This window comes from Cyprinus carpio, chromosome A18, assembly GCF_018340385.1.
Source record: "Cyprinus carpio isolate SPL01 chromosome A18, ASM1834038v1, whole genome shotgun sequence".
Lineage (NCBI taxonomy): Eukaryota > Metazoa > Chordata > Actinopteri > Cypriniformes > Cyprinidae > Cyprinus > Cyprinus carpio.
Genome location: NC_056589.1, coordinates 26,233,710 through 26,259,708, shown reverse-complemented (window position 1 = coordinate 26,259,708; position 25,999 = coordinate 26,233,710). Strand labels below are relative to the sequence as shown.

The window sequence follows — 25,999 nt, the reverse complement described above, 5'->3', positions numbered from 1 at the left end:
TTTGGTTTATAGATAGATAGATAGACAGACAGACAGACAGACAGACAGACAGATTAATCCAGCCAAGATGTCTTTGAGCTGTGTAAACAATGGATTCATCTTCCAAATGGATTAGCTAGCTTTCATGTGAGGCGAAGGCAGCCATTTCCCACTTTTTGCTAATTGATTTGACTGTTTTCTGTGCTCTGCTATACGTAGCAATCACTTAGTAAACAGTGACAACAGCTTCTAATAATTCTCATCTGTGAAGTGTGAGGTAAACATTTTCTTTGATAGCATTTTGATTCAATTACAGTTCGTTACTCATTTACAGTTTGTTACTTTAGTTATAATATAATAATGTAATGTAATAATAAAATAAAATATAATATTGTGGTTTAAATAATATATTAAGAAAAACATTTTTTTATTTTAAACAATGATAAATTCAATATATTAATATATCATGAATAAATGATGCAATTCAAGTGTGGAATTTGGACATTATTTATTTTGAATATTTCCATACAATTAATCATTATGTTCAAAAGTATAGACTGGAATTGGCAATTAATTAAAACTACCTGCTGCTGTATTAAAATTTCACATTCACAAGTGCAATTGTATTTTCAGAAATTGAGATATGAACGAGAATTATGTTTATTATATTGTGAATATTTATTTGCTGCATTGGATTTTCATTGTCATATTGATGCACATTTTTTGTGTTCTTTGGTAGGGTGTGACTGGGATCCAGCAATTTCAGTAGAAAAAACATTTTCAGTGACGCACGAAAGAAAATACGTCAAACTCACAGACAAAACACTCAAATAGCAGATATTTTCAGAGACATACTGTATTGCGGGTTGGTAGATTTTTGGACTGCTAGTGCTTTTGTCAACCAGTTGGACTCTGATGTCTTCTGAAGGGTCTGTGTTCACTTTTGGGTGTTGAATGACATTCAGAATGAAGATTAAGGTTTAAAATGACCATTGGAGGTTAAATGTTCTTTAAACAGAATATCTGAAGAAAATTCTATACCTGAACCTCAAAGGGTTAAATGTGGCTCCTTTGATGACAGAAGTGTGTTCTTTGTGAAATTACATTAAAACGTCAAACTAAAAATATAAAATCTTTTTAAATTAGTCTTTCTAATGTGATGAAGCATTGCATTAGATGCTGGTGTCTGTATGAAAAAGCAGGGATTCTGGATTAATCTTTGAGCATCCTGCCTCACCCTCTGCCAAAAAGTAAATAAATCATGCAAAATTACAGCAAGCAGCATGCATTCGGAAGGAATTGAGTGGAATTGAGAGTGATGCCCTGGACTTTTAAAGCCCCTCACTATTTCCTCCGGGTTCAGACGAGTCCCTAAAAGTCATATGAGCAGAATTCTCATTTTCTAAAATGTTTCTCTTTGAATTTATCTAGCTTTGTGTTTTGTGCCGCTCACTCAAATTTCTGCACTGCTGCCGCTTTGTTCATCACATTCAAAGCTGCCAAAACTCTGTCAACAGAGTGCCAGATAAAACTATGAAACTATCCACAATAGCTGAAATGGATCAGCAGGCCACCCACAGTGGCTTTGTGTTTGTACTGCTTGATGTTTTTTTTGTTTTCTTTTTTTTTTTTTTTTTTTTTACAGCTAATGCGTTTCTATATTTTTAGAGAGACATTTAGACAGATATTAACCAATGTTGACATGCATGTCTATTAAGGTCTATATTTTGAGTATCACAGATGTGGTAACTAAGGAATGTTTTAGTATTGTAAAGATCTGCTTCAAACTTCTCCTTTTGTAAAAAAAAAATAAATAAATGAATAAATAAATAAATGAGCACTTTGAGGAGTTTTTTTTTAATTTTTTTTAAAGTGAATTATTATCATCTCCACAGCTATTGGAACATTTCTGTATTCCATAAGCAAAACCTAAACACACATAATAAATAATAATACATTTATTTATTTATTTATTTTATTTTGAACTTATTGTTGGCATTGAAGTTGCATTCAGATTAACATCTGACATCTGAATATTTTTGTGCGTGTGAACACAAGCCCTGTTTCCATCACAGATTTAAGCAAAATATTTTTGATATTTAATACATTTTGATAAAAAAAAAAAAAAAAAAAAAAAAAAATATTGCGAAATGGCAAGAAAAACCCCTTATACTTGAGAGCGGCCTTGTATGAGGTGTTTCTTGGAGGTTATAGTACATTAAAGAATGATCATGTGACTTTTACGTACGCCAGGTGACCTATAAACGTGGAAAAACTTTTCCATTGCAGTACTGCAAAATACAAATTTTTCGATCTTTTTTTGTATTTATTTATTTTTTTGAATTTATATATTTGCCATATATGGGAGTTTTTGGGAAATTGATGCGTTTCCATTGGGTGTATTTTTTTAATTCCCAATTTCGATTTGTGTAATTTAAAGGGTAATGGAAATGCAGCTACAGTCATTGATTGTCTTCCAGCTCTATTCAGAGCAGTTTTCTTCAGTCAGTTGACTTTGACATTGATTTTGTACTTCTGTGTTGACAACTATGTATGGATGAATGTCACTATTTTGGCCTTTTTAATTTCTTGGCAAGCTGGTCAGGATTTGGGCTGAAATATTGAAGTAGCTGACACCTGGTGGAATTCATTATGCCGTAGATCAGCTTCTGGACTGCTAACAGCAAAACAGGCCAACGGCATCAACAATCCACCCCCATATTTTAAAGCACAAAATTAAGTGGAGTGGGGTTTGCACGTTAAACTCACCACCATCATGTGAGAGTGTTGATGGTTGAATGTTAACTTATAAACATTAATAACATTTTCAAAATAAAATAACTCTCTCATTAATTGACAGGTGATCTGACCAATCATAACACCAAATCTGACATTTTGTCTGACAAACAAATCAGAAAGAAAAGTTGATTAACGGGGTCTTTGCAAAGGGTTAATTGTGATTTTAAATTGTTACCAATCTTTGCAACTATCCTTAAAACCACAGTTCATTTGATGCAACACCAAAATGGGACACTGCGTTTTTCACCCATATGAAATCAAACACATGCGCACACACAGATAGATGTGAAATCCTGTAACTTTTAGAAGGTCTCATATAACAAATTAGCATTGATTTAACCCACAATTCCGGAACCTTTAAAAAAGCCACAGCAGATAATATGGTAATTATTTGACGTTAGGATAATTAGTCATGTCTAGTGTGGAGTTGTATAGACTACATGGAGGCATGGACACAGAGAGCAGAGCTTCAGCCGTGAGCAGAGGTGTGTGTGACAGACATAGATGGATGAGAGAGGGGAGGATGAAATTATAAGGGTAAATGTCACACCTGCCTATCACGTCACTGCTGCTCCATGTGACACGCCGGTTGGGCAGTGTGGCATTTACACTCACACACACACACACACACACACACACACACACACACACACACACACACACACACACACACACATATGCACTGTTACACACGGATCACACAGCGGCTTTATTAAAGATCACCTGGGAGTTATAATGACTGTTATTGTTATTGTCATGAATGAGTTTAATTATCCTGCTAGTGTAAGAGAAGGTCAAAATGTAGCAGTCAGATGAAGGTGAACTGGGAAATGGTCTTGGACTGCTTTTTTTTTTTTTTTTTTTTTTTTTTTGTTGTAATGTATATATGTATTTTATAATTTTCTTTACTACTTCTGTACTGCTAAGACTTGAAATGTTATAATTCACACTGTTTATCAGGGTGGATCAGAGCATAATGATGAATAGTTATAGAATAATTTGTTATTGAGCTCATACTGTAGTTGTGATGTCAGTACCATAATGATTTTGAGTCATTTATTCAGCGTAGTTTCAGTAAATGGTCTTGGTTCATTCCTTCATCATTCCAGTCCTGAAGAAGCCATCTCCATCCTGCTTCAATGACTACCGTCCAGTTGCACTTACCCCTATTGTCATGAAGTGCTTTGAACGGCTAGTCATGCACCACATCAAGTCTGCAACCTCCCCCCCACCCCACCGGACCCCTTCCAGTTTGCATATCGGTCCTACTGCTCAAGCGATGATGTCATCGCCACTACCCTCCACTCAGAACTCACACATCTAGAGAAAAAAGACTCAGAATGCTGTTCATAGACTTCAGCTCAGCATTTAACACAATCATCCCTAAACAGCTCATTCACAAACTGGTCCAGCTGGGGGTCAACACTTCACTGTGCAACTGGCTGTTGGACTTTCTGACTGGAAGACCTCAGGCAGTACGGGTCGGCAGCAACACATCCAGCACCATCACACTGAACACTGGGGCTCCCCAAGGATGTGTGCTGAGCCCCCTCCTCTTCACTCTGCTGACCCACTCTGCACACCGTCACACAACTCCAACCTCTTTAGTAAGTTTGCGGATGACACGACTGTGGTGGGTCTCATTGGCAACAGAGATGAGACAAACTACAGGAGCGAGGTAAGCCACCTGGCCGGGTGGTGCAGTGACAACAATCTCTCTCTGAACGTGGAGAAGATGAAGGAGATTGTTGTTGCCTTCAGGAGAGTGCAAACTCAGCATGCTCCTCTGACGATCAATGGTTGACTGTGGAGAGAGTTAGCAGCACCAAGTTCCTGGGTGTGCACATCACAGAGGACCTCTCCTGGACTGACAACACTGCAGCACTGGCCAAGAAAGCACAGCAGCGTCTCTACTTCCTCCACAAACTAAGAAGAGCCAGAGCCCCGTCCCCCATCATGTGCACCTTCTACAGAGGCACATTCGAGAGCATCCTGACTAGCTGCATCACTGTGTTGTATGCGCCTGCAACATCCTGCCGCAAGTCACTTCAACGCATAGTGAGAGCAGCCGAGAAGATCATTGGTGTCTCCCTCCCCTCCCTCCAGGACATGGAACCCCTCTCACCCGTAAAGCCCTCTGCATCGCAGGTGACCCCACTCACCCGTCACACAGCTTCTTCGGTCTGCTGCCATCAGGGAGGACCAGGACCAGCAGACTGAAGGACAGCTTCATTCATCAGGCTGTCAGGAAGCTGAACTCCCTCCCAACCTTGCCCCTACTCCCCTCTTTTTCCCCATGCACCACTGAACTCTGAACCTCAGACCCTCTTAAGGTTTTTTTTTTTTTTTTTTTTTTTTTTTTTTTTTTTTTTTTAAACCATGGGTGAATCATAAATATGACTATTTGTAAATGTCTATTCATAGGAGCTGTAAGAGTTTTTCCATTGTTGCTATTTTCATGATAATTAAGTTAACTTTTTGAAATAGTTGCATATGATTCCCTCAGTTGTCCTTAGTGTGAAAATATGGATCTCAACAGTCATTGTTGGAAAGAATCTGTGGGACCTAAAGGATTTAACAGCAGGCAGTTTAAGTGTTCAGTACAAACAAAGGACTCATGAACAGCTATCATAAAATAAATTAAAAAAAATAAAAGAAACAGCTGTGGATCATCCAGGTAACAACACAGTATTAAGAATCAAGCATATGTAAACTTTTGAACAGGGTCATTTTTTATAAATTCAACGATTATTTTCTCTTGTGGACTATATGCAAATGTATTCTATGTGAAATATCTTATATCGTAATATATAATTTCATTTTATTTTGGTGTGAAATTTGACATTGACATTCTTGACAACCAGTGGATATTCAGACATATCCATTCTCTATATGTACCTGTAAATAAATAATGTATACAGGTGTGTGTGTGTGTGTGTGTGTGTGTGTGTGTGTGTGTGTGCGCACATTTCATTTATTTTTTTATTTTTTTATTTTTTTCTGCAGATGATTGTGATGTCTGTGTAATCTTATCTCAGAATGTAATCTGTCCTGCAATCGTTGCTGTGAGATGTGCGTGGACTGGTTAAAGCAATAGTCTAAATGTATGCTTTTCTCTGCTAACTGATGAAAATTTCAGAGCAGAGCCGTTGTGCACAAACCCATTTCACCAGTGACACATGCTTCCTCTTTCCTGTTTTATTATAGTCTATTCATTCCTTGGACATCCATTTAAATTTGTCTGACTGCATATATTTGTCAGTTTTTGTCAGTAAGCCTATGCCTTTTTTTTCTTGCCCAGTTCAACAGTCATCATTAACCCAGTTACTAATTTGGTTATATTAATTATTTAATATGCAGTAATATCAGTTTGACACTATTGGATGAGATCAAAACTTGAACTAAACTGAGCTGGAAAATGACTCTATTGTCTTCTGTAGAGCTTCTTTATAGCTGAATCAAAATTGTTTCATAATTGATGAAGCCTGCAAAATCGACACAGCCATTGAAATGAATCAACACTGTACCAAAAATGACACTATAATCTTTTCTTGAGCTGCTTATCACTGATTTGAACTTATTTTATAATTGGATGAATTTTGGTCTATTATTGAACTGAACTGAGTCAACATTGAACTGAATTGAGCTGAAATATTATGCTATTGTTTTCTGTAGAGTTGCTTTATTTAACTAATTTTAGTTCATTTGTAACTAATGAACATTCACACAGTTATTGAACTAAATTAAATCAACATTGATCTAAATTGAGCTGAATAATGACACTAATGTCTTTTTACAGCTGATATTTAATTTGTTTCTTAACTGAAGAAATTTGCAACATTAATATTGCTGTTTTAATCAGCGTTGTATAAAGCACTATTTAAATAAATGTGACATGATTAACTTGCTAGACATTTAGCTCTGGATGTTTTCTCTACTATACAAACTCAGCTGTTTGCATACTTTGTATTACTATTTAGAGCTTTTTCTGATTCTTTTCTGATTTTTCTCTATAGGGAAAGACCCTGCAATCTCACATTCCCTTTATAACTTCAGAACTGTTCTCAAAAATTCCTCAAACTGTGCTCAGAATTGTTACCAAAAGTCAAACTTTCAATATGCTCTCAACCTAGACTAAATTATCTTTGCTATTCATATGAATCTGCACTCTGTAGCTTCTATATTCTTACTCATTTGTTTAGAAGAAACATCTGAGGCAAAGTTGATACTTAAATGAATCATAACAGAGAGGTTGATGAAGTCTCTCAGGCTATGACAGAGCAACCTTTACGCAATAAAAATTTCCTCTCGGGTAAATGCCAGCTGCTGGTATTGTAAATTTATGAGTGTTTCCTTTGTTAATACCTAAATAGCTTTATGAATGTGAGATGAAATGCTTTAATTTCATGTGCTGAGAGGTATTATTTTTGCAATTCTTTCCCCTTTTACTATTGACAATAGCATGTGTGACTGCTTTTACTTATTAATTAAACTGTTTACAGTATGTAGTTTACTGCTTATGCTGAAGCTTAAGGCATAAAGTCACAAATTCTCTTACATATGTGAGTGTTGGCTCCACAGTCAGTTTCTCAACTTTTCTTGCAAATAGTCTCTGTCTTGAGTTCAGGAGGACTTGATGAATAACAAACTCCACTGCTGCTCACTGCTATGAAAAGATTAGTTAATTTCACTTCATAGAAAACAAATATAGCACATTTATCATGCAAGAATACTGATGCGTTTTCACAGGCGTATCGCTTTCCTTAATGCGCTCCAGTCACTATGGTTCCTGCATTTCCCTGGTGTGTTTCCTCCTGCGTCGGGCCGCGCACAGGCCTCCTGCAGATCAGTTTGGAGACGAGGACAGCCAGAAAATGTGTCTGGATATGTCTGGAAATACTATCAGTGTTGTTGCAAATTAAATCTATAGGCATGTCTTTTTAAGTTACAGTTTATAATTACTCTAAACCTGACATGTCACATCCCATCGACAAAACAAAGAAGAAAAAATATATTTTTGTCATTTTTTTTTTTTTCATTTTTTCTGTTATTTATTTAATTTGTGTTTTTACTCACAAGGCTAATGCTAATTCATACTTTCATTAATTGTGGCAGATGACTGGAGATTTTCACAAGTACATGACATTGAAAGGTCTACTTCAAGTCAGTTTCTCAATTGCACAGGTCTTTCAAGAAGAGCCATCTGCAAACACAATTAAAACTGTTTAATTATCTACCTCGGTGCGGTTCGGTTGGATTTGCATGAGCTGAATTGAGAGGATGTGTTTATACGGGGTCTCTCTCTCACAGATGACCACATAGGTTAGGAAAACAACAGCAACACAAAAGAACAAAAGTGGACTTGAGTTTATTCATATAGAACATTTTTGGACTGAATTATGCAATACTAAAACATCTGCTAATTACCTTTTCACAGATGAAGACTCTTTGGTAGTGCATAAAAGTGCTAATAATATCATGCTGCATGCTGGGAGACATCTATTTTGATCTATTAAAAAGTAGCCTCTTGTAATTCTTCAAGCTTTGTCCCATATGAACTGGAAATTTCAGTGAACAGCATGATTTTCAGTCAAATGTACTCAAAGTGGTAAAAATGGATTAGATATGATTAAATATTAAGTGGGCAAGAATAAATTGCAGCATTTCAGAGCTTTTGTATCTGATGTTCTTTTAAATAAAATGTTCAGTTACATTAATAATGATAGATTGGAAGAGGTACCTTGTGTCACTATTATATATATGACCCAGCAACAACATTTGACCAAATGTTCACATAAAACATTTATAGGTTTATATTTGAAAAGAGTGAAAGTTCTAATAGAATGGCAGATGGCAACAGTTGCTAAGGCAGCATTGGTCAATAACAGGGTTTAATAGAGCGCAACAGTTGGGATCTGGAAGTAAAAACTTCATTTATTTTCTCCACGGGGAACTTGATTTTAACAACAACCAATAAAACTTTAAAGACAGACCTTTTTCAGTGCTCTGAGGTTGTTATTCGATAGTGTATGCTTTTGTTAAAGCCACCTGTTTGCATTAATTCAACTTATTTTGAAAATAATTGTTTAATAGTGGAATTCATGGTGAAAAACTACATTACCCATGATACTATATAGAAAATTCCTCCAATCAGAGTCGCACCACTCCCACTCCCGTGTAGCACCAGGAATGAGAATATTAAATGAACTTAAATATTTGTGTGTATGTGTGATCTCTTGTGTGTTTTGTCTTCTCTTTGCTCTGTGGTGTAATTGTTTCCCAATTATTCCAGTAGGAAACTACACTTCTTTGTCAGTTGTGTTCCAGGCAGTAAAAGTTGAGTCCATATCTAGACTTGTGTGTGATAGACTGTCATAATGTCATGTAAATATTCACTCGTTCAATCCTGTTTGTGCTCCAGGGTCAAACTGAATGATTCAGTCCATAAAGTCGCCCAGAGACAGATTTACATGTTGATCAGCCAATCAAGCAGCTCCAGTGACGGATGCAGTGAAGTTGTGTAGAGCGTTACGCCAAACATCCTGCAGCGCTGCCCCCAGTCAGGCCAGTTTGAGTCTGATAACACAGTTGGCCTACTTGATTGCTTTGCTTGAGCATTTGGAGTCGTTAGGGCGGAGTCTGCCTCCTCAGCACATTACAATGTAAAAAAACTGCCTGCGTTTGCTCTAGCAGCTGTACTCGCTGAAAGACCCGAGTCTGAAAGTACATCCTGATCTGGCCTTTCTGGCCAGCACAGCTGCTTCCTCTGTCCTGTTCAGGTCAGCCGTGTCCAGGTGCTTGCGTACTTGCACCGACAGAATTGTTCTCACCCAGAATTGTGCGTCTCGGAGGTTTTCTGCTGTCCCAGATATCACTTGCTCCTTTTGTCTCGCAGATTTTTAGATGTTCTATAACCCCCACAGCTCCATGTACTTGGGCAATACAGAGCATGACTATATTAAGAAAACAGCACTTTCTCTTGTGTTTTATTAATTCAATAAAGTATAAGCCACTCAAAGCCATGCTTTACAGCGATTTTACTTCAGTAAAGTGTTGCTGAGAGGCACAAAGTTTAGTTGTCTGTGAAGCTGTTCCAGCAACAATGGCAATACATCAATATTCAAATACAATATACAAATGTTTAAATTTATTTATAAATGTTTGGTAAGTAGTATAGTTTAAGCTGTAATTTAAAATTAGATTTTTTTTTTTTTTTCTTATTTTGGATTCTGGATTTAATGTTGGTTTGACATTTTTGTAAACTTTAAAAAATAGAAAGACATTTACTATTGTTTATTGTAATATAGTGTAAATATAAATGATAATTTTCAATATTCTTTTATACACACACACATATATGTGTGTGTGTGTGTGTGTATATATATATATATATATATATACACACACACTGTATACATATCTTTTTCTTTTATTATTATTATTGTTGTTTCTTTTGATTTTGGGGTGAAAATGCCCTGGACATGTTCTTGACTAGTTTTGTGAGATTTATCCCTTTAGGGAGATTTTGATAACAGCAAGATGACATTGACAGGTTTTTAGATAGCATGTTTCTTATCTACCATTAATGCATAATAACAGTTCTTTCCTGCTTCGAGGACCCATGTTTTGCTACGTGTGACATATATCTCTCCCTCGCTCTCCTTCTTCCTCTTTATCTAAGTCAGTGGAGATAATCTGGCATCTAGCCTGAAACACAAATCCTTCTTCTCTGTACAGAAATCTGGAGTGTGTGTGTCTGTGCGCGCTTACATCCTCAAATACCTTGTCGTATAGGAAACACAGGCCTCGTTTCATGTGGAATGACGGTTTTGTTGTTGTGACAGGACCCTTTCTCAGTTTGTGCTTCTGTTTTGTGTCACACACTTTATCCAGACCCACAAGGCTATGCGGAAATCAATAGTGGAGTCCTACCATTGCTGACCAGCCACCCAGAGAAAAAAAAAAAAACACATTCATAGAGTGAGAATCACAGATAGCACACGGCTGCCTGTGGAATTTCAAAGTTGAACAACCTCCTGCCTTCATTTCACAAACACATAAAAATGCATAGAGTCACTGCAGTATCCAGACACATAAACACACCTGGGTCACGTTTCTCCCCCAAAATCTTAATAAAAACAAAATTCAATCATACTCTGACCCTTTCAGTGATTTTTTTAAAGGGGTCATATGATGCTGCTAAAAAGAACATTACTTTGTGTATTTGGTGTAATGAAATGTGTTTATGCGGTTTAAGGTTAAAAAAAAAAAAAAAAAAAAAAAACATTATTTTACACATACTGTACATTTTAAAGTATAGATTTGTCCCCTCACTATTAAAATCAAGTATATAAACAATACCCATCACCCCAAAAAAAAAGGTGTGCTGTGATTGGCCAGCTATCCAGCACGTTGTGATTGCCCAATGCCTCAAGTGTGTGATGGAAATGTTACACCTCTTAACATATTGTAATGCCTTGTCCGGCCGGAGCGACGAGACAAAAACATAAAACTCATTATAAACATGATATAAACATGATTCATTTGTGACGACCCCGGGCTGGACACCACTGCGTCCACGGTGAAAGCTGATTCAGTGATCCACAGTACAAAGTTTATGTATTCCTCAGTGACCAGCACGGATCAGCCCCAGGCATGATGAAGCGGTGAAACACACAGCGTCTATGCGACATGGCGGCAGCGGTGGCAACAACAATACTACAAAGAGAATAAAAAGTATGCCTTCTTTCTTTGCGTGAACATCTGGGCAGCGTTATGCAAATCTTCCCACATATTGATGTTGAGATGTGGAGGCGTATTAGAACGAGCCGTTTCAGGGAGGCGTGGATGAGTCTTGACTTTTATAAAGAATATCTCTTTGGATTTGAGACTTTAGTCTTTTCAACTTCACAGATCTTCTTTATTCACCAAGAGCTTGTAACACTCCAAAGAGGAAGGAAAATTTGAAATCACATCAGATGACCCATTTAATGTTTTTATTTTTTACTTTAAACAATTAATTATTATTATTTTATTTTTATTCAAGCAAACTGTATTTATTTATTTATAAAAATATTTTTAAGAATGTATTTAAAAATTAACATATATACATATATATATATTTACAAATAAAAACGGTTAAAAAATACATGCAAAAATAGCTTGTACGTTTTTTCATTTAATTCTTACGGACGTTTAATTAGTGAATTAGTATTATTTATTATTATTATTATACTTTTTGGATTTTAATCCAAAAAGTATGTATCATTAATTGAAATTATGAAACTTATAAAATTCTACAACAATATATTAAAACTTTAACAAAAAAAAATTATTTTAGGGCACTATGAAATTCATTCTGTTTTATTTCTCCCGAATTATTTCTAGATTCCATTTAAATTTTTTAATTATGTTTTTGCAAAAATCATGTCTAATCAACTGGAACCTTATCTTCAACTTTAAATGGCCTGTTGTAAGACTTTTTGTGAAACTATCCTAGTCATTACGCCGACAACTCAACAAAACACACAAGTCTGAGAGCTTATACTCCCATGCTGCTCTTTTTTTCCTCCCAACTTCCTAAGAGTGATTCCACATTGGAAAATTATGTTGTTTAAACTTGCCTCACTTGTGTAGCAATGTGATGTATTTCATCGGCACCCACAGACTGTGAAAATGAATGTAATTCCATGGAAAATGAGTTACACGTTTGTTATTCCACATAGCTGTGAGTAGCTGACAGTCTTTAGTGTGGCTTGTTGCATTGTTGATTGATTTCTTTAACCTTTTCAGAGGCTCGTTACAAGCGCCGTCTAATCGTATTCACCCTCATAGACTTCGCTTGCCATCACACTTCAGCATTATAATCACATCTGTAGGCCATTGTTGATGACTCTCTTCAATCTGAGAATTACCACAAAGCAACATTCATCATCTTATTGTACAGTAGTTATGCTGGTTTTATAGCACATCAGTGCATGCTAGTTAGTATTTTGAGAGCATGATTATTATTTTTTAAATGATTAATTGCATGCAATTAACAAAACATTTATAAGAGAGAGAACTTTTATTATTATAATTATTATTATTATTATTATTATTATTATTATTATTATTATTATTATTATTATATTTGTGCAGGTACTGCATGCTGGAAAATATGTATGAAACACTATACAGTATTCTTCAAAGCAGTCTCTGTGCCATCATTACCCGCTTTATCCTTGTCATCCTTCTCCTCTGTCCTCCATCTGTTCATCCTGTCGCAGCTCTTTGGACTTATTGCTAGGTTACTGTAATTACCTCCCATCTTCCCCCCTGATGGGTAACTTAAGGCCTGCTGATGTTTGATGGAAAACTAATGGCAGGAAAGACAGATGAAAGTAGGAGAGATTTGTATTTTTGAAATTAGCTGGAGAGTCAATCCTTTTATGCAGGATGTCTCAGTAATGTTAAAATAACTTGTAATTTAAGGACGTATTTTTATGAAATTGTATGGCAGGCTAGTAAATATGTTTTGTTCAAGCTCAGACACTTAAGATTTATTAATTATAACGATTATTTATATGATTGCAAGAGAAAAATGGAAAGAAAGATATATTTTTTATTTTATTTTAAAATTCGTTTAAATTAATTTTTTATTTGTTCATTCATACATATGTTTGTTTGTTCTTATGTATATTTATTGGGTATTTTAAATTTTTATTATCTTTTTAAATGTTAATATTACCATACTGGTTTCTGTAATTCGATATATTTCTTAAGACTTATAATATATATATATATATATATATATATATATATATATATATATATATATATATATATATATATATATATATATATATATATAGATAGATAGATAGATAGATATATATATATATATATATATATATATATGTATATATGTATATATATATATATATATATATATATATATATGTGTATATATATATATATATATTAAACGCAGTAACAATTTGACACATTTATTTAAACTGTAAAATAAGTTCTTGTTTGTTGGAATTTTTTAAATTTACAAGCAATTTCTGAGTAAAAATTGTTTTGAGACCTTTTTTTTTATGTACTTGTAATTTTCTGCAAGAAATGAACCTAAAATAATTTCCATCATTCAGAAATGTGAATTGAATATTTTATCCAATATATTTAAACACATATTACATAGTTGGAATTATCTTGTACGGTTTTTTTTTTTTTTTTTTTTTTTTGCTTTTGCTTTTGCTCATGGTCATTTCTCATGGTGCTGTAAGGAGCTGCTGGATGTTTATCATCCTCTTATTGCCTCTTGAAAAAAAGTCTGTCTGTGGTTCCCAGAAATTGGATCTTTGTATCGCGTTCAATTTTACAACAAGTGTCCAAGCAATCCTCCCGAGTATCATGCATGCTCTGATAAAATGCCGGCTGATCGGTGTCTGGGTTCGCTCCGTGCTGCAGGAACAGGGCTGATAGGAGCTCTCTCACTCTGATAATTAGTGCTCTCGCTCATCCTCTCTACCACATTAGAGACGTGCCCCTGAGAGCAGCTAGTCCTTGTCACTCTCTCAGGGCTTAGTGATGATAATTATCACTTGTCCCAGGCAGGGCAGCTCTTGTTAATGTAGCTGTGGTCTTCACTGGTGCAGTGCTAACTAGGCCTGGTCTGCTCAGCCACCCAGAAAAATATAATTAGGCAGAATTCTCCTCCGAGTCGGAGACTTCCTGGTCTGTTGCCATGCGTTTGGCTCATTTTATCCCCTTCTACCCTCTACCTTTACGGCTTGTCAGTCCATCCATTGCTCAATATCAGGCAGCAAGATTTTCTAAGATAATTTAAGTCATATGAATGAAAAATACCAACTGAAATGTAAAATGATCCGATTTAGTTTATTATTGCATATTCCTGATCTAATTATGATGGTTTCTTAGTACATGCTATTCCAAAGGGGGAAAAAATGGAGTCAAAACTTCCTTCCATTTACTCTTCCTTTCTTTGTCCTAGCTGACATCACTATTCAGTGATGCTAACCAGTAGCCAAATATCCAATAATGCATCATTTTAGAAAAACAAATTTAGTTTGGCTTAACTCTGGTATTTGATGTCTTCTTTTCATGATCTAATCATTTCCCAATGACCGTTGTTAAATAATGTTTAACTTGTAAATGCATTAGATCAGGGTTATCCAAACTTAGTCGTGGAGGGCCAGTGTCCTGCAGAGTTTAGCTCCAAGCCTAATTAAACACACCTAAACCAGCTAATACTAAAACTTCTAGGCACTTGTGTTGAGGCAAGTTGGATCTAAACTCTGCAGGACAGTTGCAGGAGTTTGGAAACCCCATGATAATGTTCACAAATGAACGCAGCTTTTACGAAATCGTCAGAAGTAGAAAGCTAAATGTAGGCTATAAACAAACTACACCACAGTCCCATGACTTCAATGTCACTTATCACAAATTGACTATTGATTAGTCGACTAGTGAATAGATGAGTTTACTTGTTCGCTATGATGGCATTAATATCCTAGACCCATTCAGCCATTTGTAAGAAATTAAAATTTTCGAGACAAAGGCTTCAAAAAAACAAAAACAAAAAAATAAATAAATAAAATCACTAGAATTACTGCTTTATTCATGTTGCAGAGTTAAATGTGGAAACATCTTGAGCATGTATCCACATTATAGCACCAGGGATTTAACCAAAAACTCATTCAATTTTTCACTCACTCATTTGTGTCTGTTTTCGTCACCCGTAATGAATTTTAGGAGAGCCCGATATGAAATATGCATGCGTAAATCTCAGCCTCAGTATTGAACCAAGACAATTTGTAAATGTGATCACACCTTTACAGTATGAATCAAAACTGAGAAAGCTCTTCCCAATGGCCTCATTTCTACTCACAAACCCAAATGCGTGAATTCCTATTGAATTTACTTTACTCTAACCACAAAAATTGGCTGAGCAATGGTAAATGTCATTGCACCTTTACAGTATGAAACATAACTAAGAAATCTAATGAGCAGGTCTTCTCATTAGCTTTCTACCTTGTTCTGCTCAAGGTCTGGTTTAATTCCAGTTCAATTCCAATTGATTTCAATTAGCAATTCCAGACTCTTATTGGTTAATGATCTTGATTGTCGTACAAGGGAGCCAATCGTTGGCTCAGATTGTGAGGTTCGCAATTAACTACTGTTACATCTTTACTTGTCTCCATTTACAAGCACATCCTCATTAGTCCTGAGGCTACAGACTTGATGTGACGTTTGTCTGGTTGAGATGCACTGTCCTCCACGTTGGGAGTAGTAAAGTCTATTGCTGTAGGATGTTTGTGTTGCTTTACGCAAGACTGGGTAATGCCATATTGTCATTATGCTCAGTGCTTCCCAGCATGCACAAACACACCACATGTGTGTCATCGTACGTGTCCTGTACGTCAATCGCTATATCTGCAAGTACTGTTTTATAAACCTCGACCCTGCAGAGATGTCTCAATCGCCTCCTCACGTGTCCTGGTTCTTTCAGAACAGCTGGAGAGAGGTGTTTGATTTGGCATTCGAGAGATTAGGCTTGGAGGATGTGCGGATCCCCTCCGTTGGGGTGTGATTCACTGTGGCAGGCATTTGCATGGCAAGGCTGCTCATCATTTATCCCTGTTGGGTGATGGTTAATGCATCTCACTGGCATCCTGTTGGCACTCTTCAGCTCCTACTGCGGTCATCTGTTTGGCCTCTACTCAAACAGTTATGTGTGTGTGGCGTTTCAAGGTGGTCCCACTAGGCATGTTGATCACCTTGAGGAGAGCAGAGGCGTTTCTGCCCAGCATTCAGTGCCAGTTGTTCTCTCTCGGCTCCTGGTGCATTTCCAAGAACCCCCAGCCAGACCTTTTCTGCTCGAGTGTCTCACCGAGTCCTGGACACACAGCGAGCTGGACCATCCTAGAATAACAAAACACAAAAGCAATGAAACAAGGTCATCATGAATGCAACTCAAACCTGGATAGAGTTTACAAACACAAGAAATGTGTTTTATTTATTTTTTTCCTCAATCATAGTGCGCTTGTGTCAGCAGCATATGTTGCTGTTTAGTATTGATGTTTACCTGTAATTGCTCAGTTGCTCTATTTTTATTCATGGGTTTTTCCTACCAACACACTTCCGGCCAATCTTATGTGGAATCACTGTAAGGGATGGTGTGAGAAATTCATTATGCAATTATAGGCATGTTTCTTTCGTTTTTTTCATGATCAAAGGTCTTCATTGCTTTTCACACACAAAGCACAACCAAACTATAAAGAAGCTTCACTTAGGATGTACCACAGAGCAGGGGACATCAGACATATCAAATATTAAGTAACATATGACATTTAATTATATGCATTCCTACAAAATTTACATTGATTTTTATGCATCAAAGTATCCTGGAAAAAAAATAAAAGAGTTTCCACAAAAAGCAGTAAAACTATTTTTAAAGAAATATTTATTGAGCAGCAAATCAGCATATTAGAATGATTTATGAAGAATCATGTGACACTGAAGACTGGAGTACTGATGCTGAAAATTCAGCTTTGCTTCACAGAAAGAAATTACGCTTCAAATGTATTACAATAGAAAAGATGTTTTCTTTTTTTTTTGCTGATGTAAAACCATTAAATAAGGTTACACTGAATTAACTTCAGATGAAGATCAGTAACATACAATAACAATTGTCTTATTATACATCATCAGCAGTTGTTCACTTCCACAAGTAAATCTAAATTGCTTTCACAGATTGCAAACCACATGAATCATATCCCGAATGTCAGAAACTCTTGACTACAAATTGACCACAAGGCTCTAGTCTAAAGCCCTGAGAGAGGTCAAAATGTCCATTTTTGTTTGGTCAGTGAATGTCCATTGTTCTTATTTAACTTTGCCTTTCTTAATCAAGTGACCATTCAATTTAATCTTGCTCAAGCTGGGTCAAAATGTCCTGTTGCTTTTAATTTTCAGCCCTCGGATTTTACGTTTTCAATTTCGGAAAGGCTTCTCTAAGAACTTTGGCAGACAATCAATACCTCCATGGGAACCGAAGCAGTCCTCAAAATCAAACAGGTGATCGAATGTCGCAGCAATGTACTCTCTACCCATGAATTAATTGACACAATCGACTTTTAAGCTAAGATTTAATTTAGTTACCTAATGTGTTTCTGTAGCTTAACTGATGAACATTCTATAAGCAATGACAGAGTCACCTACAAAAACTGATGTAAATGTACTGTCAGTAAATTTGAATCTGTTCAATGCATTCAATGCATCCTGAAAAAAAAAATTACCATGGTTTTGCAAAAATATGAAGCAGAATGACTGTTCGCAACATTGGTAATAGTAAGAAATGTTTCTTGAGCAGCATATTACAATGATTTCTGAAGGATCATGTGACACTGAAGACTGGAGTTATGATGCTGAAAATTCAGCTTTGATAACAGAATTAAAATACATTTTAAAATATAATTAAATAGAAAATGCATGGTTATTTTAAATTGTAATAATGTTTAGCAATATTTCAGTTTTCTTCTGTATTTTTGATCAAATAAATGCAGCATTGGTAAGCATGATAAGTCTTTCAAAAACAGTTAAAAAAAAGTATGCATGTAGTATTGGATATATTTTGTGTAAAGTTTTATCAATACCTTAGTCAACTACCAATACTGATATAAATGCACTGTCAGTAGCTTTAACTCTGGTCAGTGCATTCATGTAAATGTAATATATGTGATTTGAGTCTGTAGCTTAGGGCTAGAACCTTCTGAGACAAGACATTGTGAACATATTCACCTCTGCAGAAAGAAAAACTATATATGATGTAAAAGATAAAGGCATCACATGTTCTTGGAAAAGTTCTCACATTCGAGATCTGTCTGTGTTTCTATTTCTGAATTTGTGACGGCAGCCCCTTAACAGGCCTCCCCTCTGAGACACTGGCCATTAATGTGTAATGTGTGTGAGTTATGTTTGAAGCATGTCACTATAGACATCAAAGTGATGAATTCTGCTACTCATTAGTCAGTTCAAGCTAGCACAGTATCAGTGCTATAGGCCTAATGTGTGTCCAGTGCTGTGAGTGAATGGATATAGTGGGATGCATGAACCAGTAGCTTTATTTTATAGTAAGTAAATAAATAAAATAAAAAATTCCATGTAGAATTTCTGGTAAAAATATAATGCATCCCTAATTTGTTTTTATAAGTCTTCAGTATATATGAATATAAATCAATCTTTATTACAAATCAGTCTTTGTATATATATATATATATATATATATATATATATATATATAATATAAACAAGAAAACAAAACAAGAAATATAAGGATTATATTTCTGTTTTTTATTTTAAGTTTTGGAAATTTTGTGTATCGTGAGCAAGCAGGCATTGAGCTTCAGGCCAACCGGGACTCGATAACAGTGTGAAATTATGCATGACCAAACTGGTTATTTCCTTCATTTCTTTAGTACTGTATCTGCCAAACCCTTGATTGACAGCTTGCGCTCATAAACCAATAATGTCTGGTGGGTATCAGCATTTGAGCCGTGTGATGCAGCCCAGGTAAGCAGAGGAAGCTCTGCCGTTGTGTACTTTTTTCATTAACTTTGTTATATCTGTCTATCAGTCAGACTCACACACTTTCTCCTTCTTCCCAAGTCTCTCGTTCACCCTCACCAGGCACAAACGCACACTCTTTTTTAGAGTTTTATTGTTTAAGTTTGCCCATGACCTGAGGGAAACTGAAAGCTTCCTGTCACTCAAAAAATAAGCAACAAGTAATAAAGCAAGCAAGAAGTAAAAATAAATAAATAAATAAATAAAATGCCTCACACCACTGGCGAGTCCATCCTCCATGGGATGAATGAGCTTCTGTCCCTGTACATCACCTAGGTCATCACTCACATCCAAACAGCTCTCTGCCATTGGCTGAACTACAAACTCGTATAGGTGTCGAGGAATGAAGACAAACTGCTCTTAATGAAAGTGTGCAGGAATGGGACTTATTTATCGGTGATGTTGTAGCCTAGCGGTTAAAGATCAGGTCTGGTAACTGAAAGACTGACACCTCAAAGCAACCAAAAGTCATCCATGAACTATCAGTTATTACTGATCCATGTGGAACATTCACTACTGAGAGACTAAAGTTAAATCACTAAAGTAACTGAAAAATAATTTGAAGCTAAATCAAAATATTTCCTTTTCCATTCCAATATTTCCAATTTAATGACAAAGCACATAACAAAACTACTAATACTAAAATTAAGTTAAAAACTGAAAATATAAAAATAAAATCCAATTCAGAATATTAATACATGCTGTAATCCTATTTTTTTTTTTTTTTTTTTTTTTTTTTTACAATATCTTAACCCATGAAAACAAGTTGAGCAGATTCAACTTTTTATAAATTAAATGAAAATTTTAAGTCTGTTCAATGTAATTTGAGTTGAAATGACTTCTGTATAAATTAAAAATATAAGTTTTTAAACTGAAATAGGTGAAAAAAAATGTTGACAGTGTATATAAGTAATACTAAAATAGCACTGTCAACGTCAAACCTGGTGGGACACCACTTTCCTTGTTGTATTTGAAGTGATTAAGATTTAAGTGCTATGGAGAAAGGCAGATTTGTAAAGTGAATAGCTGTATTTTGACATTGTCCTTGCAGAAAGCTATCATATGGCTTTAGAAGACTTGGAATATAGTGCCGTATGGCAATGTGGACCTTTTTTATTATTTTTTGAGCTTAAACATCTCTATTATGAAAATAAGAACTGTGTATATTCTGCAAAATAAGCTGTCTTCCACTGAATAAAGAAAATCATACAGATTTTGAATGACAAGATGCCATGTAATCAATTTGTGCATCATCAAAGCTGCGTAATGAAGTTCATTAGCTGCTGTCAGGTGGCAAATAAAGACTTTATTGTGATTAACAAAGGGGTTTGTTAGCTAGTTTGTTGAAATCCTTGGGTCAGAGGTTGTTTTAGGAACTCTATATAAAGGAGTTTCTCGTCATGTTGTTGTAATAGTGGCACCTGAGTCAGTCTTCCATGTTCTTCTTGAAGGTCAAAGTCCAGGTCGAGGTCATTGTGAAGACTTTTATTGCAGCTGAGGCTGAAGAGCTCCGACAGGCTTTATCCATGACTACTCCTTTACCTCTATTTCCCAGCCACGAGGGTTTATTTTGGTGCTGTTTGTGACCCTGTGATGTCAAACACGTGGGTGCTCAATCCGTTCTAAGGATGGAGACTCCAGGTGAATCAAGCTTAAGTTTTAAACCTTTCCTCATCCATTGTCTTTTGATTTATGTGCTCAATGTTTATTTGAGCTAGAACATGCTGTATTATATCCCCAAAAAAGAAGCAGATATATCTATCAGACTTTCTGAAATGCTGTTCTGGGCTCTTTAATAGACACGTCATGCACAGAATTGCATTAAAACCACAATCTCATAGTGTGAGAGTGGATTTATTTTGATTCTCCGCTGCAAATCTAGGACATGTGTCATAAATGAGGATCTGGATGCATGTTCCAGCATGTTCCCTGCTGCGCACGACCTCATCTCATCCATATTGTGCCACACATCTAGAACTGGGCTCAAGGGTTAGGGGTGGAAGATATTGAAATGCAAAATGCAAGTTTGTATTTTTGTGAGAGCGGATGAGATCAGAGTCAAATGAGGGCATGAGAGTGAATGAGGTATAGTGATTAGGACTGACTGTCACATGTCTGTTGAACCCATCATGAAGGTTCTGATGGAGGTAGACATTGAGCTTTATACTGTAAAACATATCGGAAACAAACAGACACACGGTATACAAGTATGGGCACTTTTAAGGTAAATACATTTCCTTAAAATACACTATAAAATTACTTTAAAATGCACTTTAAAAGTCTCTAGTTTGTCCAAAACATAAAGAGCATTTTATGTGTCATAAATACACATATTAAAGGGGATATTGAATGCAAAATTCACTTTTACATAGAATAATCACAAAAATTAACCACAAACCAGACACAACAACACCACAAAAATAAAAATCAATTCAATCCAATTATTTTTTCCCAAACCCCAAAAGTGACGTGATGTGTAGCCAATTATGGTGTCCCATACTCAGAATTTGTGCTCTGCATTTAACCCATCCAAGTGCACACAGACAGCAGTGAGTAGTGAACACACACACCGCGAACACACACCCACAGCAGTGGGCAGCCGTTTTTGCCGCGGCGCCCCAGTTAGAGGATACAATGGGTTAGTTTGGTTTTTGATGGTAACGTGCCACCGAATACAAAAAATGGAAGAGAGGGGCAGGGTGAGCAATAGCTCATTTTCATTTAAAGAGACATGCACCAAAATGGGTCACTGTGAATAGAGCTGTTTTAGACCAGGTAAAAAGGGTGTTGTTAAACACGACCATTGAGGAATTTTATTCAAAGAATGTTAGACATTTCATGAAGACCCTAAAGAATCATACCAACTTTTCAATTTTTTCCCATACTTTACATATTTTTTTAATCAAGCTGGTTTATCATTATTCAATTCTTTATTTTAACCATAGTACAATTTTTTAAATCACAATAATTCATATTTTAAGATTTAAAGTGTGAGTCCAGGATATGGACATAACAATAAAAATCAAACATTGAGAAAGAGGTATTGGAAAAAAATACAACCTTCATATAACAACAACAACAAAAAAAGTTGTAGTAGAAGAAACACATTCTTTATGTAGGAAATTGAATTAAGGAGCAAACCTATTGAATTTACTGTCCTAAACAGGGCTAGAAGGCTGGGTCTGTCTCTGAACAAATGTCCGTATGTTTTCCTCTCTAGATTTCTTTATTAACTCATCGTGTCCCTCCCTCACTCTTATTGTTCATTATATGGGTCTGGTACAGCAGAGCTGTAATTTCACAGCTGAGAGAACGAGGTTACAGAAGCTCCTGTCATTAGTTTGATACAAAATGTGAAGCATGGCTTTTGTCTCTTTATGTTATAGCTGTCTGGGGGAATTGTTGATGAACTGCATGTGTCTTTCACACAAATTGAGGGACAATTTACAGCCGTCTGATTGAATGTCGCTTCTATGGTTCTTAATGTATGCATTTTTATTTCAAATCGACAGGCAATCAAATCACTCTCGCCGTCGGGTTGTCCTTCCTTTATAAGCCCAACCGAACGACAGACGGATGGACGGGCACATAAACATGCACATTTTTGCATGACAAGGTGAGCATTTTTTTTTTATAAAAAGAGCAAACACAAAACAAACCGCAAAGCACTCACTCTGGTTCCTTCCTGACAGCAAAGGCCAGTCATGCCAATCAGGTATTTCTTACCCAACTCGTGCCACATTTATCTAACAATACAAGATGTAGCCTGGTGAAGTGTGGATTCTTATTTTTTATGGTGGTGTTGATGTTGTTTTTCAGTGTAGTTTGAAAAAAAACAGAAGACATGAATGACAGAAACACTTTAGGAGCAGAAATTGAGAATTTTCAGCTGATTTGCACGCTCAGAAAAGCATTTGTATTCAGCTGGAAAGACATCTTGACTCGTCATAAATATTAAACACTCTCAATTGGCGAATGCTGATAGATTCTACTGCTCATCATTACCTGTATTGCATAAACCTCACTCAGCCAAACAATTTGAATTATAAGTATGATGAAGCCAAATTGACCATCTAATTGGACTACTTTGGAGCCAAATCCAACTCTTAACGTGGGATTCCGAGAGTATCTGCATAAATTAAGGATAAGCTCTGGAAACAGACCCTTATCTACTTAATTCTGAGGGATAACCTGAATTTATAATTCTGACTAAGGGGCCAGTAAGTTGAGTGAGCGAAACTGTTGATGATAGCGAGAAAATGAGGGCCTCTGTGCAGAGCTGTTTTAATCTCACGGCTCCTTGGCCAAAGGTAGAGAGGTCAGCACATCCAGTGTTTTCCCTGCAGACACGTGCAGTGCACGCTCCAACATACAGGGAAAGTTATGTGAAAGTGCAAAGAGAGTCGTAAACAGTTAGGATGGGTTGGTGCCGCTGAGCTGACATCAAGTTTTGCTTGAATAAATGCAGTTTGTTTCTTTATAACATAATTTTAGCAATCAGAAGTTAATCAGATGGTGTAAAGTATATTTAACTAATACACTATGAATGCTGTGTAGTTTTCAAAGTGCTCACAAAATATCACATCAGCTTTGATGTTACAAATTATGGCTCTCAAAAAAAAAAAAAAAAAAAAACACTTTGTAAAAGACCTAGAGCTCTGCTTTTGAACAATTCCTTGTACAGTTAATCTGTTTATGTGAGATTATCTATTAGTTTATATATAAGAATGTGTGGCACTTAGACTTTTTAATAGATTTTAAAGCATTTTGCAGGTTGAAATCGCCATTGATTTAGAATAAAATTTACTGTGCGTATTTGTTTTGTGAGCATACAAAAGCATTTTGTTGCATGCATTTCTGAATTGCAGCGAGTATTTATGAGAGAAACTGTGAAATCTCTTATGTGATATGACCTACTCGTTTTATGAGATGAAGACAGATATATTGATCTATAAATGTGTTTTTGTAAAGTTTAATATTAGCATGTCTAAGTTAAAATCTTAATAGTAAAGCTGTTAATTTACAGATTTCAGGTTGAACCAGTGAGAACAGCCTCGGAAGTCATTAAAAATTCAAACATGCATTCACGCAAATGTTTTCCTCTTTTTTTGCACATATATTGTATCGAAGCAGAGTATTAATGCAAACAGCTCGGTGTTTATTTGTGCATTAAGTTAAATAAATAAAATGTATAGATTTCAGTACTTTATTTTTCAATTTGAAATCACCAGTGAGATTTCAACAATGTTGTTGTGGAAAAACAGCCTAAAAAATCTCCATTCACACATATATTTTCCTCTCTTTACACATACATTTTAGATGCAGAATACAAATGCAAACCACTCTGTTTATTTGTGCATTAAATTACAGAAATAAAATAGACTGTGTGTATTTGTTTTGTGAGCATACTAAATGGTGTACAATATATTTCAGTATTTTGTTGCATGCATTTGTGAATTGCAGCGAGCATTTGTGAGAGAAACTGTTCAATCCATTAAAGACAGTCGTTTTATTCTCTCCCCTTGTTGCAGTGTGATTTAACTACTTTTTCATGCATTTTCTAAAATAGTGTTAAGAACTGACCTTTGTTGAAATGAGGGGTTTCATAACACTTTAAGAGAGAGAATTAACCATTGCCCATAAAATGGTGCCGTGACCCGGACAGCACATCTCATCTGCTTTGCATGAAAACAGACGCACAGAAAAAGCACATTAAGACCGATATAAAGGCCTGGAATAGGAAAAGAAAGTGAGTAGAGCCACATAAGACTGTTAAAACATTAACAACCCCCTGGAATCAAAGTCACCTTAGTAAAAGCGTTCTAGTCTGGCTCAGCTACATCAGGGGAATGCATAAACACGCAGGAGGATGGAGAGAGCTGGAGAGAGACTGAGTATTTATTACAAAAATAAATCATTTTAACACTTAGGCCACCCACTGCCTGAGACTGTGGGTAATGAGTCCTGAGCCGTGAGTGAGAAAGAGAGAGCGATCCAGCGGCTAATTCTCTATTTAAAGCCGAGGCTTGGAGCCATGTGAAGTGGAGCTCTAATGAAGGTGGTTTGTGAAGGGGGTTTGTCTCAGTTTAGACCAGAGTGAAAAATGCTGCTTGTTTGTATGATCGTCGAGAGCGGTGAGTCTGTTCACAAAGCAGCTGCTGTCGTGTCTGAATACGTTTGGGTGAATCTCACATAACCTGTTAAGAACATGTCTGGTCCTGGTTATATTTTCACTATATATTTCATTATGAAATCAGAAGACAAAAATAGGAAATTATGTTATGGAAATAATTTTCATGACAATTCAAGTAGAATATTAATTAAATTTCACCCACAGATTCAGATTTTAGTAGTCTTTATTATATAAAAGCATGCAAATCATTACCATTGAGACTAAGTAAAACATCCAATGCATAGCAGTAATAGGAATTCTGGAATTTAATATGCTTGGAAGTAATTAAAAAAAAAAAATCTAGTTTTCTCCATTAAAATAAATACATCATGCTAATATTTGTTTTACTGTCTTAAATTTATGGCAATAAAATTAATTTACACTATTTTATTTTTTATATTTTATTATTACATTAAA

General features: G+C 35.7%; 1 long non-coding RNA gene across 2 annotated transcripts in view; it reads left to right on the top strand.

The window, feature by feature from the left end:
- The window catches only part of LOC122148614, a 94,477-nt gene that overhangs the window by 34,677 nt on the left and 33,801 nt on the right, over window positions 1-25,999 (top strand). For both annotated transcript variants that reach the window (XR_006162512.1, XR_006162511.1), the window contains exon 2: window positions 22,923-23,026. This is a non-coding gene — a long non-coding RNA (uncharacterized LOC122148614). The remainder of the gene's footprint in view (window positions 1-22,922; window positions 23,027-25,999) is intronic.